Below are 12,314 nucleotides of genomic sequence, written 5' to 3'. Positions count from 1 at the left end.
ACTATATATTGTCTTAGTTTTGTACAACCGAAGGAATCTAGTGGTAGACTGTCTGACCAATAGAATGTTCTGAACAAGATTTCCATAAGACAGAAATTCCCACACAGGCTGGGACATATCCTCGACCTACACCTGTGTTTCCTTAGGTCGTCTGAGCATGGAAGACGATTGGCTAGGTGCAGACCATTAGAAAAATTTCAAAAGCAACTGAAAGTGAAATACCGGTTTAGGTTATGTGCCTTATTTCATGGGTATCAACCCTGTACTGAATGGAAATCTAAACATCATATTGTTTCTACCACTGGGTGTCAGACATTCCCGGCCCAGATTCGCTAGTCAGGAGAAAGCAAATAACATACGTTTTTCAGATTTTTAGAATTGTTTTCGAAAATAAGGTAATTCCCTCTTCAAGTACCCTCATAAATAAACATCACCTTGCCAAGGATCGAAATACATCCATGTTCCCCTGGGCCACCTGAACATTCAGGAGAAAAAGGAAGGGTACCAGACATATGTTTTTTTTATGGGTCCAGGATGCAGAGAGGTAATAAAGTGGGTATAGTGCATTTTTGAATTTTCAAAATCATCTGAAGGCAAAATGGTGGTTTAGGGTACTTCGTGCCTGGGTTTTATGGAAACGTACCAAAACCATACATTTTCAATATCTATAGATTTAAAGATTTCTATCGACGGGAGCCATATTTCACTCTCCCTAATTGCCTTGCCAGAATAATGTGCAGCCAATAATACTGTCAAATTTCCAGCTATCCACCCCTAACTCCAAAATGTGGTAGTTCCCTTCAGCCTTTCGCATGCAAGAATGTCAGTCCTGACCAAAATCTGTGCTCCACTTGTTCTTTCGAGAGTGAGAGTGTCAGACATCGTTTTTTCAATGGGTTTCTGCAGCAATGAACGTATTCAACACAACGGAAAGCTTCTAATAGGGGCACAGTCCTCCACGGGCATAGCTTCAGTATCTGGGTCATCATCTGGCAGCCTAGGATACCGACTCACCACAGACATTTCCGAAAACTAGGACACTAGTTGAATCACGATTGAGGAGTCTTGTATGAATCCACAGAATAACCTTCAATTGCATGTGACAGAAAACTCCAGAGGTTCAGGAAAACCACAGAAGTCCTACTATACAAGATTCCCACGTCTCTCTAAATAAAAACATTCCTACTGTACAAGATGGAAATAGGCCACAACTTTGACCTTGCGAAAACCATACTGACAAAACTGAATTAAAAAAAAAAAGAGAGTTTTGGCCTGTGACTGTCCAACCCACCCATGCCTATGAGGTATTGGTTTTAACTGTAGCAATGTGGGAATGATGGGTGCTGTGACATTTGCTTTTCTCCAAAAACTCCGGTGCTTTCAGTTACTAAAGAGTAGAACAGGTACACAGGATAGTAGGACACACAACATTATTTACTGAATCCTCTACATTTGAAATCAGTGTCCACAAAACCAATTTTTTAATGACTTACTCGGAATTTCCGGCTTTTACGGGCAATACAGAATTCAGAATGTCCAATATCCTTAACTCAGATTGGTTGGGGACAATTCAAAACAATACATAGCTTTTATTTATACCACAATTTGCATTTATTCAATTTTTCCATTATTAAGTGATGTATGGTTTATACAGAGTAAAAAAACATTGTAAACACAACTCGATTGTTAGCTCTGGGATTCGGAGGCTTTTAAAAGAATACTAACATCACACAGAGTTTGCCGAACAGAATGGGTTATTATTTTTCTGAACTGGCCATCTGTGTAAAGCGTTTACATGTGAAAAACTTGTGACCAATTGCTCTTTTTCTCTTGGGGAAATCATTGAGAAAGTTACACAAATGATGCCATGTTGAATTTACAATATACTACTTTTTAGCAGCGTATAGATCACTTGGGTTTCCCATGGATTTCACACATGCTTCCCTTCACACAAGTATAAAGAACAAAAATGGTAAATGACTGGCATTCTCGGGCTAAGAAAGTTCAAACAGCGAATGACACCTTGCTGTGTCACAGATAAACAGCTCCTTCCCTTTACATTGGTAGAGGAATAATCTGTGCATCTTGTACCCCGGAAAGGAAGCTGAAGCAGTTTAGATTTTTCTAAGCTGAAAATCTATTTTGCTCCCAACAAATACAAGCATTTGCAATACAATAGATCTTGCAGTTTCTTCAGTTAGAGCTACTGGCTTTGTAAATTCATAACTGGACTTTTCTTGCCACATAAATTGGTCAACCTTACCTCATAATTTCGTTTTTTTCTGTGATATAATTCCAGTGGCCTAGCATTTAACGAAAGCAGTTCCATTTACATTCTTCCTCTATCTTAAAACATATACAGTTATCATAAAACCTTTATCAGAAATAACATTTTGGCATTAGAGTGTAATGCTCAAAACACCATAACAAAAATATCATTTGGGACGGACTGGAGGGTGAAAAGAAAGAGGAAGTCAGGAGTAAAGATCAAGAGGACAAGTGGCCTTGTAACGGTGTCATGGGCCCTGGAGTAAGAAAGGAAAAAGTTTGGCTGGAATTTTGATAGGAAAGCAGCAGTAATTAGTAACTGAGTGAGGTCTGTAGGTCTCTGGGCCCTGGTACCACTGCACCTGTTGCTCCATTGATAACTAGGCCTCAGGAGAGAAAGCGGATGGGGCAGAAAAAGAGAAGCGAAAGGAATACAAAAGGAAGAAAGAGAAGGGGTTGCAAAGAAATAAAGAAAGAAGGGAAAGAAAAAACAAGAAAATGAAAGCAGAACTGAGAGAAGAAATAGAGCAAGCGTGTGAGGCAAAAGAAAAAAGGGAAGGAAACTAGCGAGCAAAAGATAAAGAGGAAAAAATAATGAAAGAAGTGTGAAAAGAAAGAGAAAAATTAACATTAGAGAAAAAAAGAGAGATGGTGAAAGAAACAAGCATCGAACGTACCATGGCATGTTAATTACTGACACATTTCCCAGAGAGACAGACTGGGAAAACCACTTTGACACTTCGGGTCCCGACAAGTAACTTGTGGCTTTCACATACAGATGGGAAAAAATGGGATTTATAGTAAAAAGTGAATTGACAGATACAAATAAGAAAAACACCAGGGAAAGGAAGGAAGACATTTTTTTTTTTTTTAAAGTGAAAGGACACATACCGAAATGGCACATAGGAAAGAGCAAATAAAAAAGACAAATAAAGAATGAAGAGGAGAGAAAACAATAGTGAAAGAATGAACGCCTGATGAAGAAAAAAGAAGAAGAACGAAGCAAGGAAAGAAATAAGCAAGTTTTTGTGAGTTTGAAAGAGAAGGTAGCAAGAGGAAGAGAGACATTTTAAAAAAGGGAGAGGAGTAGAAATAAACAGTTGAAAGAAAGAGCAAAACTGTTAACATGTGGATTTGTAAGAGCTAAAAAGAGAAAAGTAGAAAAAAAAGAAAACATTGAGAGTAACCAGAGTAAAGAAAAGAACAGAGTGAGATAGGTGAAACAGACCCTCCCAAATAAAGATGGCAGCTAAGAATATATTTAATTGGCTCCCCCACGTCCTCAAACAGAAATCAGAGTGAGGAGCAGCAGGGGGCACTGTAGAACAACAGGAGATGCATTAGCAGAGTAGTATGTGAACCCCAATACTGCAATACTGGGGCGCTTCAGATCAGGATTGGGGGTATAGGAAAAGCTGTGTCCCAGCCCAGTGCTGGAATAACAGAAAGGCAGTGGGTGAGAAATGAGAAACGCTGCCCTGAGTAGTCCTGGTATTGGAATAATGGGGCACTGCAGGTTAGGGTTGAGGTGCACTGAAAAAGTTGTATGTGGGCTGCAGTACTGGAATAGTAACGGGCACAGAGGTTTAGAAGTGAGGTATGTTAATGGAGCTGAGTGTGAGACTGGAGGTGCCCTAGTGAGGATGCAAGTGGGGCCCAGCAAGGGAGTGGCACTGCCTCTGACCCACAGAAGAGAGGAGTCCGGAAGGGCATGTGTGCGAGCCTTAGTACTGAGAAGAAATGTGCACTGAATGTTAGAATTATGGTTTCTGGCGAGCTGAGGTGGTTCCTACTAACAGAGGTGTTGGATGTTAGACGAGGTGCACTGGCTGAGCTGTGTTTTGCTTTTTTGGGTCCAATATTGACTTGGCAGTGGGACTAAATATTAGAATTGAGCTGCTGTAATGGAACTGTAAGTGAGCGGGATTCCAATATAGGAAAAGAAGTGACCACATCAAGTGTAGTTGTTGTGCACTGATGGAGCTGCGCCCGAGGTCCCAGTACTGGAACAGCAGAGTGTACTGACTGTAAAAACTGAGGTGCTCTGGCAGGCAGCCTGTGTGGGGTTACTGGCACAGCTGAGAGCTTGGAGTGTATGAACGGAGATGCACTGATGGAGCTGTGCCCGAGGTCCCAATATTGGAGCAGCAGAATGTACTGACTACAAGAACTAATGTAAATCCTTAGTTTCCATAATTCCATCTGAAAGACATGAATCAGTCAATGCAAAACTTTATTAGTATCTGCTACTGAAAATCTGTTTGCTATTATCAAGAATACTACTACTAAAAATACGATAGCTCATACTAAAGGCTTTACATACATTTCTGGAGAAAATAAAGCGAAGGCCCATGATCCTCATCAGAACCAACAATGGCAACCAAAAATAAATTGTCATCCCTACATCAGCTAAATAATGCTGTAGAAAATTGAGAAAGATGAAAAAATAGCTATGCATTAAGAACAATACACGTTTAACAAATAACTCCTATGAGGTGTTTTGGTTATTTCCCACCCCCCACCCCCTTAAAAAAAACAATTGCCAAAACGTGACCTATCAGAAAAGCCAGTAGGTATCCTGCAACTGTGAAGGTACAAGCAACAATAACACTGTGCATACTTCAGAACCAATCAATCCTACATTAAATGAGAATGTCTCTCGTTCAAATGGGTCAGCATCAAGTCTGTAAGGAAACAGGATTTTGCAGGTTTACCCGCACCTTCTGTCCCCTTTGTGACAACTAGGTACTGGTGGAATGGCTCTGAAAAGCCCTGAACTCTGCTAAATAGGTCTCAGTGCATGTGCTTTGCCCCTTAAAAATCATGTACGTTTGATTGGTGCGTCCCCAGTTAGTACAGTCCAACTTACTAGTAAGTCTATAGTATACGTTATCAGGGCTACCTAGGGCCTGTAAGCTGAGATGTCTCTTGTGGACTGCAGCACTACTTGTGCACCACAAGTACAGAAGGGTAAACATGGCTCCAAGCCTATCACTGTAGACTGGAAGGGTAGAAAAGTAATGGCAAAGCTTAAACCTCTCTTGTTAATATTTATAAGTCACCCTTAAGGTAGGTCTAACAAGCCCTAAGGCACAGTGATGAATGTTAAAGAGTAGAAAATGTACTTTTACATGTTACAGCAGTAAAACCCTAATTTGTTGTTTTTACTGTGGAAAGGCTAGTAGTCCCACTGGTAGGTACAGAGCTACAGACGACACCTCAGCCCTGCTAACTTATGAATGTGACTACTAAATTTGGTACTGTACATTATCAAGGGAATTAGTGCATTACATCAGTTTTAAGGGTTAAATCAAAGTTAATGTCACTGATGGGGAATGTGCAACTTTGTAAATCTTGGGCAACTAAAGTGGCAACTTCCAGTGTCAATTTACTGCTGTACATGGGGGTTGCCCACACTGCTGGGGGAAGATGTGCAAATGACTCCCAGGAAACGTAACAATGAAAGCCTTCATGGGAGAGAAGCCACACAGGTGTTAGCCCAAAGACGAGCATCAAAGGGGAAGCCTCCTTTGAAGGGCAAATAGCCAACACTTGGGAGAGGGTCTGCTCTATAGATTAGGCAAACAGGCTGGCACTAGGGACACAGGAAGACAGTTGACAAACTTGTTTTCCAGGGTTGTGTAGCCCCCTTGGAAGCCTCAAATCTGGGTTGGGCTAGGAAGTGTTGGACTTTGAGATAGGGGTTCTACCATGTTGGAAGTGGGCAGAACAGTGCATGCTGGGATAGCCAGATGCCCTACTTCCCAAGATGTAGTCATCAGGGGGAAGGGAACCTGGTAGCCCATTAACTACCAACCGCATCCTACCCAAATGGAATTTTGTGAGCATAAATAGGGCACCCCTGGCACCCAGAACTCAGAACGCAACTGGACTGGAAGAAGGACCAAAGAATGTCTGCCCAGCTGCACCATGAAAACAGCTAAGAGAAGTTGCACCAGCAAGGGCTGCACCTGCTGAACTTGGTGGCTAGCAAAGAAGAGGAACTGTGCCTGCTCTTTCCTGCTCGTGGAAAAGTCATCTTCGGTTCCCAGCCAAAGCAAAGAGACTCCAAGGGTCTATTGGCTAACCTCCTGTTCACAGCACAGCTGAGAAGCCTGCTGGGTATGTTGGTAGCCCAGACCCTTCACACTACTGCTGCGATGCAGCACCAGGGACCAAGACCAGATGCTCAAAGTTGCACCAGAGTTCGCAGAGCCAGGGAGAGTCTTCAGAGGGCAGCTTGGTCAACCAGAAGCAGAGTTAACGCACAGGGAAGGTTTTGGCTGTGACCGCAATACCAGGGGACTGATAGATGTCCAGATGCCACTGGGCTATCAGCACAGAGAGGACTTTGAGAGGTGTCGACCCTGTGACCAGAACCACCTCACCCCCTTCGTGGACCGAGGAGTAGCCGCAGGAAGACCCCATTGAAAACATCATTCCGTAGGAAACGACTGCAATGGATAAAGTAAACGGAACGGACTGGAGACTGCTTCTCCTGCTGAAGTAACAGTTTACGAAGACCTTGCTGGTCTCCCCAACTGTCTCTCTACTGGAGTTGATTGCCTAAAACTGCTCTAAATGACGCACTACAACTAGCACAACTTTTTAATGAAAACTTTTCCAACTGTCCCAAAATTAGATGAATTCGCCAATGCTAGCTCACAGTGGAGTGAAATGGTTCGATTCACAATACCTTGTAAATTCTGAATCTCCGGAAACCTCCAGTGCATTTTATTTCCCTTGTAGTGCCTAAAAACAACTAAAATACAGTCTAATTTCTTTTAATTGTTATCAGATTTCTTCAGAGTCTTGCTGATTTATTTTTTAAGTGTTTTGGTGCTTTTTACATGCCTTACACTTGTTCCTTTGTGTAAGTGTTGATGTTCAATCATACCTGCCTAGGGGTAAGCTGAAAGTTGAACAAACTAAGCCTACTTTTCCTAAAGGGGCTGGTATGTGTATTACACAATGGGGTCGCACATTCACACCAAATAATACACCCCATCTCCTCAAAGTCCAAAAGCAGGAACAATTGGTATTACATCAGATTTTATAGGTTTGGCACCAAAGACAAAAGAATTCACACCAACGGCAAGTTTGGAATACAAAATAATCCAGCACTCACACTTTTGGCCTTTGATGGAGGACCTTGAGATTGACCTTGCCACGGCTCTACAGAGGGCTTCAACAAGATCTCCAAAACTCTCCTTCAAACCAAACAATACCATCAAGCGACGGCACCTGAAGGCGGCCAGACAACTAAAATAAGTGCAACTACCACAGAAAGTCAACTGGTTTACAGCCAACCAGTAATTCAATCTCAGACATGAACCAAATCATCTTTGCATTACCCAACTCAAACCATTAACCATTAAAACTACTTAATCATTTAGTACTTAAAGAATATCAAAGTGATAATCGAAAAAGATCTACATCAAGAATATATAATTTCCGATCTTTAGTAACAGAAAGTTTCAATTCTATTAGGGACATGGAGGCAAGGTTTCTGCTTTCATCTTACTTCACCTTTTATTGTAGCAGCCAACATCTCAAGAAGACAAAAAAAAAACACAAACTACGATCCCCAAGAACCACTAGGAACCACAACTATAACATCCAATCAGAACTGCCCATGAGTCCAACAAAGACTTTTCACAGTTTTTAGGTTGCCTCTTTCTTCGTGCAACCCTAACTTTCCAGAATGTCTTCCTTATTCCCGTTTAGAAGAGTCATTTCCTGTTGAGGTACATAAAAAACAACAGCCCTGTAACTGAATCATTCACAAATAACATGAGCATTTGCATCAAGCAATGTCACTGTATAACGTCATTAATCAATGATAGTCGCCACAAAAAAAAACCCAGACAATACAAACTCTCAAGAAAACATGAAAATGCTTAAACCCAGCGTAGTCCACTATAGGTCTCCAACCTCTTCAATCCATATCCGAAAAGAAAAAGGGGTTACTTCTGGAACTCATCTAGGTGGGTGTACTTCTTGCCTCCATGTCCTTAATAGAACTGGAACTTTCCATTACTAAAGCTAGGAAATGTTATATATTCTATGTCCGGACTGGAGGCAAGGCTTTTGCTAGTTCAAAGCTTCTCGATGACCACAGTGGCCAATATTCTATACCAATTTGAAATAAAAGGATTTAAATGTTGAGGCTGACGACCAACAGTCTGCATTCAAAATGTCCTTATATCTAGCCCCCAAGAAAAAGCCTTGGAAGCCACGGTTCCTTTGGCAGAGTGAGCGCAAAAAAATAATCTGAGTCAACGCTGGCTTCTTGCATGACAAATGCAACTCCTCTAGGAATAGTTTGAGAAGAATCTGCCTAAAACAGCTTGGAAATGGAGATCAGAAGCTGCAGCTTTCAGGCAGAAAAAAGTTCCTCCGTCATGGCTTCATAAGCTTTGAGACATCGGACTGCACACAGTTTAGGATGAGAAGGAAAAACATGATAGGACAACACCCTAAAACTAAATTTTGTACGTTTACGCTTGTGAAAGGTAACTCCCTCTGGAGTAAAAATCCTACCTGATATGTCTAGAGCCCAGACATCCGAGACTCTTTTGCAGGAAAGAAGACATAATAACATGGCTAGCTTACCAGATAACTGTTTTCTTGCCAGGTACTTGCTACAAGGCCAAGAGAAAAAAAAAATGAAGGACCTTGTTCACGTCCCATTAAGCAGGATACCTGGATTCTGGAGGAACAAACAAATAGATGCTTCTCATGATAGGTGCGTGTCCCAGCCAAAACTGCTAAGATATTGACCGATCGAAAGGAGATCCCCTCTGAAACCAGGAAGGAAAGGAAATTCAGAATGTGGACCACTCAAGGCCCCCACGGGATCTTTACCCCTTTGAAGAGATCAATGTACCCATCTTCCCCAAGACGATCTATATCTCTTGTTAGTTCCAGATGCCTAGGCATTTGACAACAATGCTTCAGCTACATGTGATAGTCCTCAGATCATCAATCAACTTCAGAAATCCTCCATACCATGAGCAGGAGCGAACCTTCCTGAATGAGGTGATGAGGCTTCCCTTTGTTGTCCATCAGAAGATTCCCCCTGTGGGGAAGACAGACTGGAAAATCCCAAGAAAGTTCCATCAATACTGGAAACAAAACTTGAGACCTCCACAGTGGCAAGATGACCACCAGATCCATGTTCTGTGGATGCAGCTGTGCCAGGCTCCCCATTGTCATAGCAAATGGATGAAAGGCATAACTTTTCTCCGCCCTCTAATCCTGGAGAAACGCATCAGTGGCCGCCATTAGAGGGTCTGGCCTCCAACTGAAAAACCTCTCCACCTCATAGTCCAGGAGTGAGATGAAGAGACTGATCGTGAACGGTCCCCATGGTCTCTGGATCATACGCAATGCATCTGGATGCAGCTTCCACGCACAGAAATCTTTGAGGTGGCAAGAATGCCAATTCGCCACCTTGTGGCTCACCCCGGGGAGGTACTCCGCTATCACTGAATTCTGACAGTCCAGGTAGTATTGCCAAAACTCCTTCACCAGATCCACAAGGACTCAGGATCGGGGACCCCCTCAAGCGATTGATGTAACAGACAGCCAAGGTGTTGTCCATTTTCAGCAGTATGCAGCACTTCATCCTGTTGTTCGTCCAGCATCGTACTGCGAAGACATCTGCAGCAAGGCCCTACAGTGGATGTGCTGCCTATTGACCGGCAGAACACAGAGTCAGACTCCCACCATACCTGTCAGAACCTATGGAGATCAACTGCGGAGTACCCCAGGGCTCCTCCCTGAGCTCCATACTCTTCAACATCTATATGGTCCGCTCGCATCCATCGTCAGAAGGCACGGACTGAACATCATCTCCTATGCCGACGATACCCAGCTGATTATCTCACTGACTGAACACCCAACAACTGCCAAGAAGAACTTCCACAACGGGATGGAAGCCATCACCGTCTGGATGAAGGAGAGCTTCTTCAAGCTCAACTCGGACAAAACAGAGATCCTCATCCTGGGACCCTCCACATCTGCCTGGGAAGACTCCTGGTGGCCTGCTACACTCCGCACCACCCCCACCCAAACAAACCATGCACGTAACCTCGGCTTCATTCTGGATTAATCGCTCGCCATGAACCGCCAGGTCAACTCTGTCACATCCTCCTGTTTCCACACACGCCAAATTCTCCGGAAGATCTTCAAAGGGATCCCAAATGACTGCCGCAAGACTGTAACCCACGCCGTGGTCACCAGCAGACTCAACTATAGCAACACCCTCTGCGCCTGCACTATCCAGAAGAATTTGAAGAAACTACAGAACATCCAGAACGCCTCCGCCAGACTCATCCTGGACGCACCCGCTGCGATCACATCACCAGACACCTAGGAGACCGCCACTGTCTCCCCGTCAAGAAAAGGATCAACTTCGAGAGCCTTGTATGCGTGGATGAGGATTTTGAGATCTAGGACCCACCTACCTCAACTACCACATCACCTTCTACTCCCGTGCCAAACCTCTATGCTCAAAAGGCACTAGCTACTGTACCCTGCATATGGAAGTCCTCGGCTGGAAGCAGATCCTTCGTCTACCTCGCAATAAAGAGCTGGAACACCTTGCCTCTTTACCTAAAGGCAGTTCTCGTTGTTACCTCAATTCAGAAAGGACCTTAAGACCTGGCTCTTCGGCTGAAGCACAGAGGACCAATCCCCCCTCCCCCTCCCTTCCCCCACAGTGCCTGGAGACCCTTACTGGTGAGTAGCGCACTCTACAAATTCCGATTGATTGACTGAACCGTCCAGAAGCTCCAATCCATTTATGTGTAAGTTCTGTTCAGCCACCTTCCTCCGGTAGACACATCTACGCAAGTAGTACCCCAACCTGACCTGCTCGTGTTTGACTTTATCACAAGATCCGGGCTGGAGCCGAAAATTGCCAGCAATTCCAAGCCTCCATGTGGGATAAACACCACTGCATCTCTTCTCAAACTTCCCCCATCAGAGGAACCAGCTCGGAAGACTTCAGGCCCCTGCGCAAGCGATATGCATTCAGACGTTAGAGAGCTCAATTATGGAGTGGACATGGGACGATAGCCTGGACCGACAACGCCTAAATGCTCACCAATCTGGCGATCTGTCTTAGGGACGCACTCTTCCGTGACATGGTCTACCAAAGTTCGTGTCTGTTTTGTGCAATTTTCCTGGCAGGGGGGCTGACAGTGGATTCTGTGAAATCCATGACGCACCCCAGGAATGTCATCTGCTGCGCTCGGGTAAGAAGCGACTTGCCCACGTTGATCACAAACGGCAGTTGCTCAAAAAGGTCGCTTGCCATCTGAAGCTGAACCACGAGGGTCCAAGGGCACTCATGCATGATCAAAATGTCATCCGGATACACGATCTTCCTGAGGCCTTCACCTCAAATGTGCTCTACCTCGGGTGGAGGACGGACGAATGGCAGAGTTGTGAACTCGAAGGCCTGCTCGCACCAGAGGAACTGGAGGAAAGGCGGATGTAGGGGAAAAATGAGAACTGTGAGTTACGCGTCTTTCAAGTGAAGGTGTACTATCCAATCCCCTTGGCCGGAGTAGGTCCCTAAGAAGACGGATCCCTTCCATCTTAAAGTGGGGAAACACTAGCCACTCACTGAATCTGCTGAGGTGTAGCACTGGACAGAAGCCACCATCTATCTTTTCCAATAGAAAAAGATTGCTCACAAAACCCCTTGAATGTAGCGAAGAAGTGACTACCACCCAAGAGTTTAGAGACCTCCTGAGTCGATGAGGGCTGCCTCTTCCATGGAAAACCTAATTGAAAAAGGTGTGAAGCCTTGGACAGGGGAGCCCCAAAACTCTATGTGGAACCTCTGAACCATCTGAAGCACCCAGGCATGTGACATAAACACCCTCCAATTGCATTGGAACACAGCTAAATGCTCTCCCGCTCTTAGTCAAGAAGAGAGAAGAGCCTCACCTTGGGCAGTTCCTGATGAACCATGGCCTCCACTGCAGGCTCCACGACTGCGCTAGATGTGCCTTGAGGGGTAGAATCTGCCA

The 12,314-nt window shown here is 44.1% G+C and overlaps 1 protein-coding gene across 5 annotated transcripts in view; it reads right to left on the bottom strand.

Annotated features, from left to right (window-relative positions):
- Positions 1 to 12,314, bottom strand: part of SCML2 (Scm polycomb group protein like 2) — a 685,095-nt gene that overhangs the window by 550,339 nt on the left and 122,442 nt on the right. The window lies entirely within an intron of this gene.

This window comes from Pleurodeles waltl, chromosome 8 (genome assembly GCF_031143425.1).
Source record: "Pleurodeles waltl isolate 20211129_DDA chromosome 8, aPleWal1.hap1.20221129, whole genome shotgun sequence".
NCBI lineage: Eukaryota > Metazoa > Chordata > Amphibia > Caudata > Salamandridae > Pleurodeles > Pleurodeles waltl.
The sequence above is the reverse complement of the archived record's forward strand: the minus strand, read 5'-3'. Positions and strand labels throughout refer to the sequence as shown.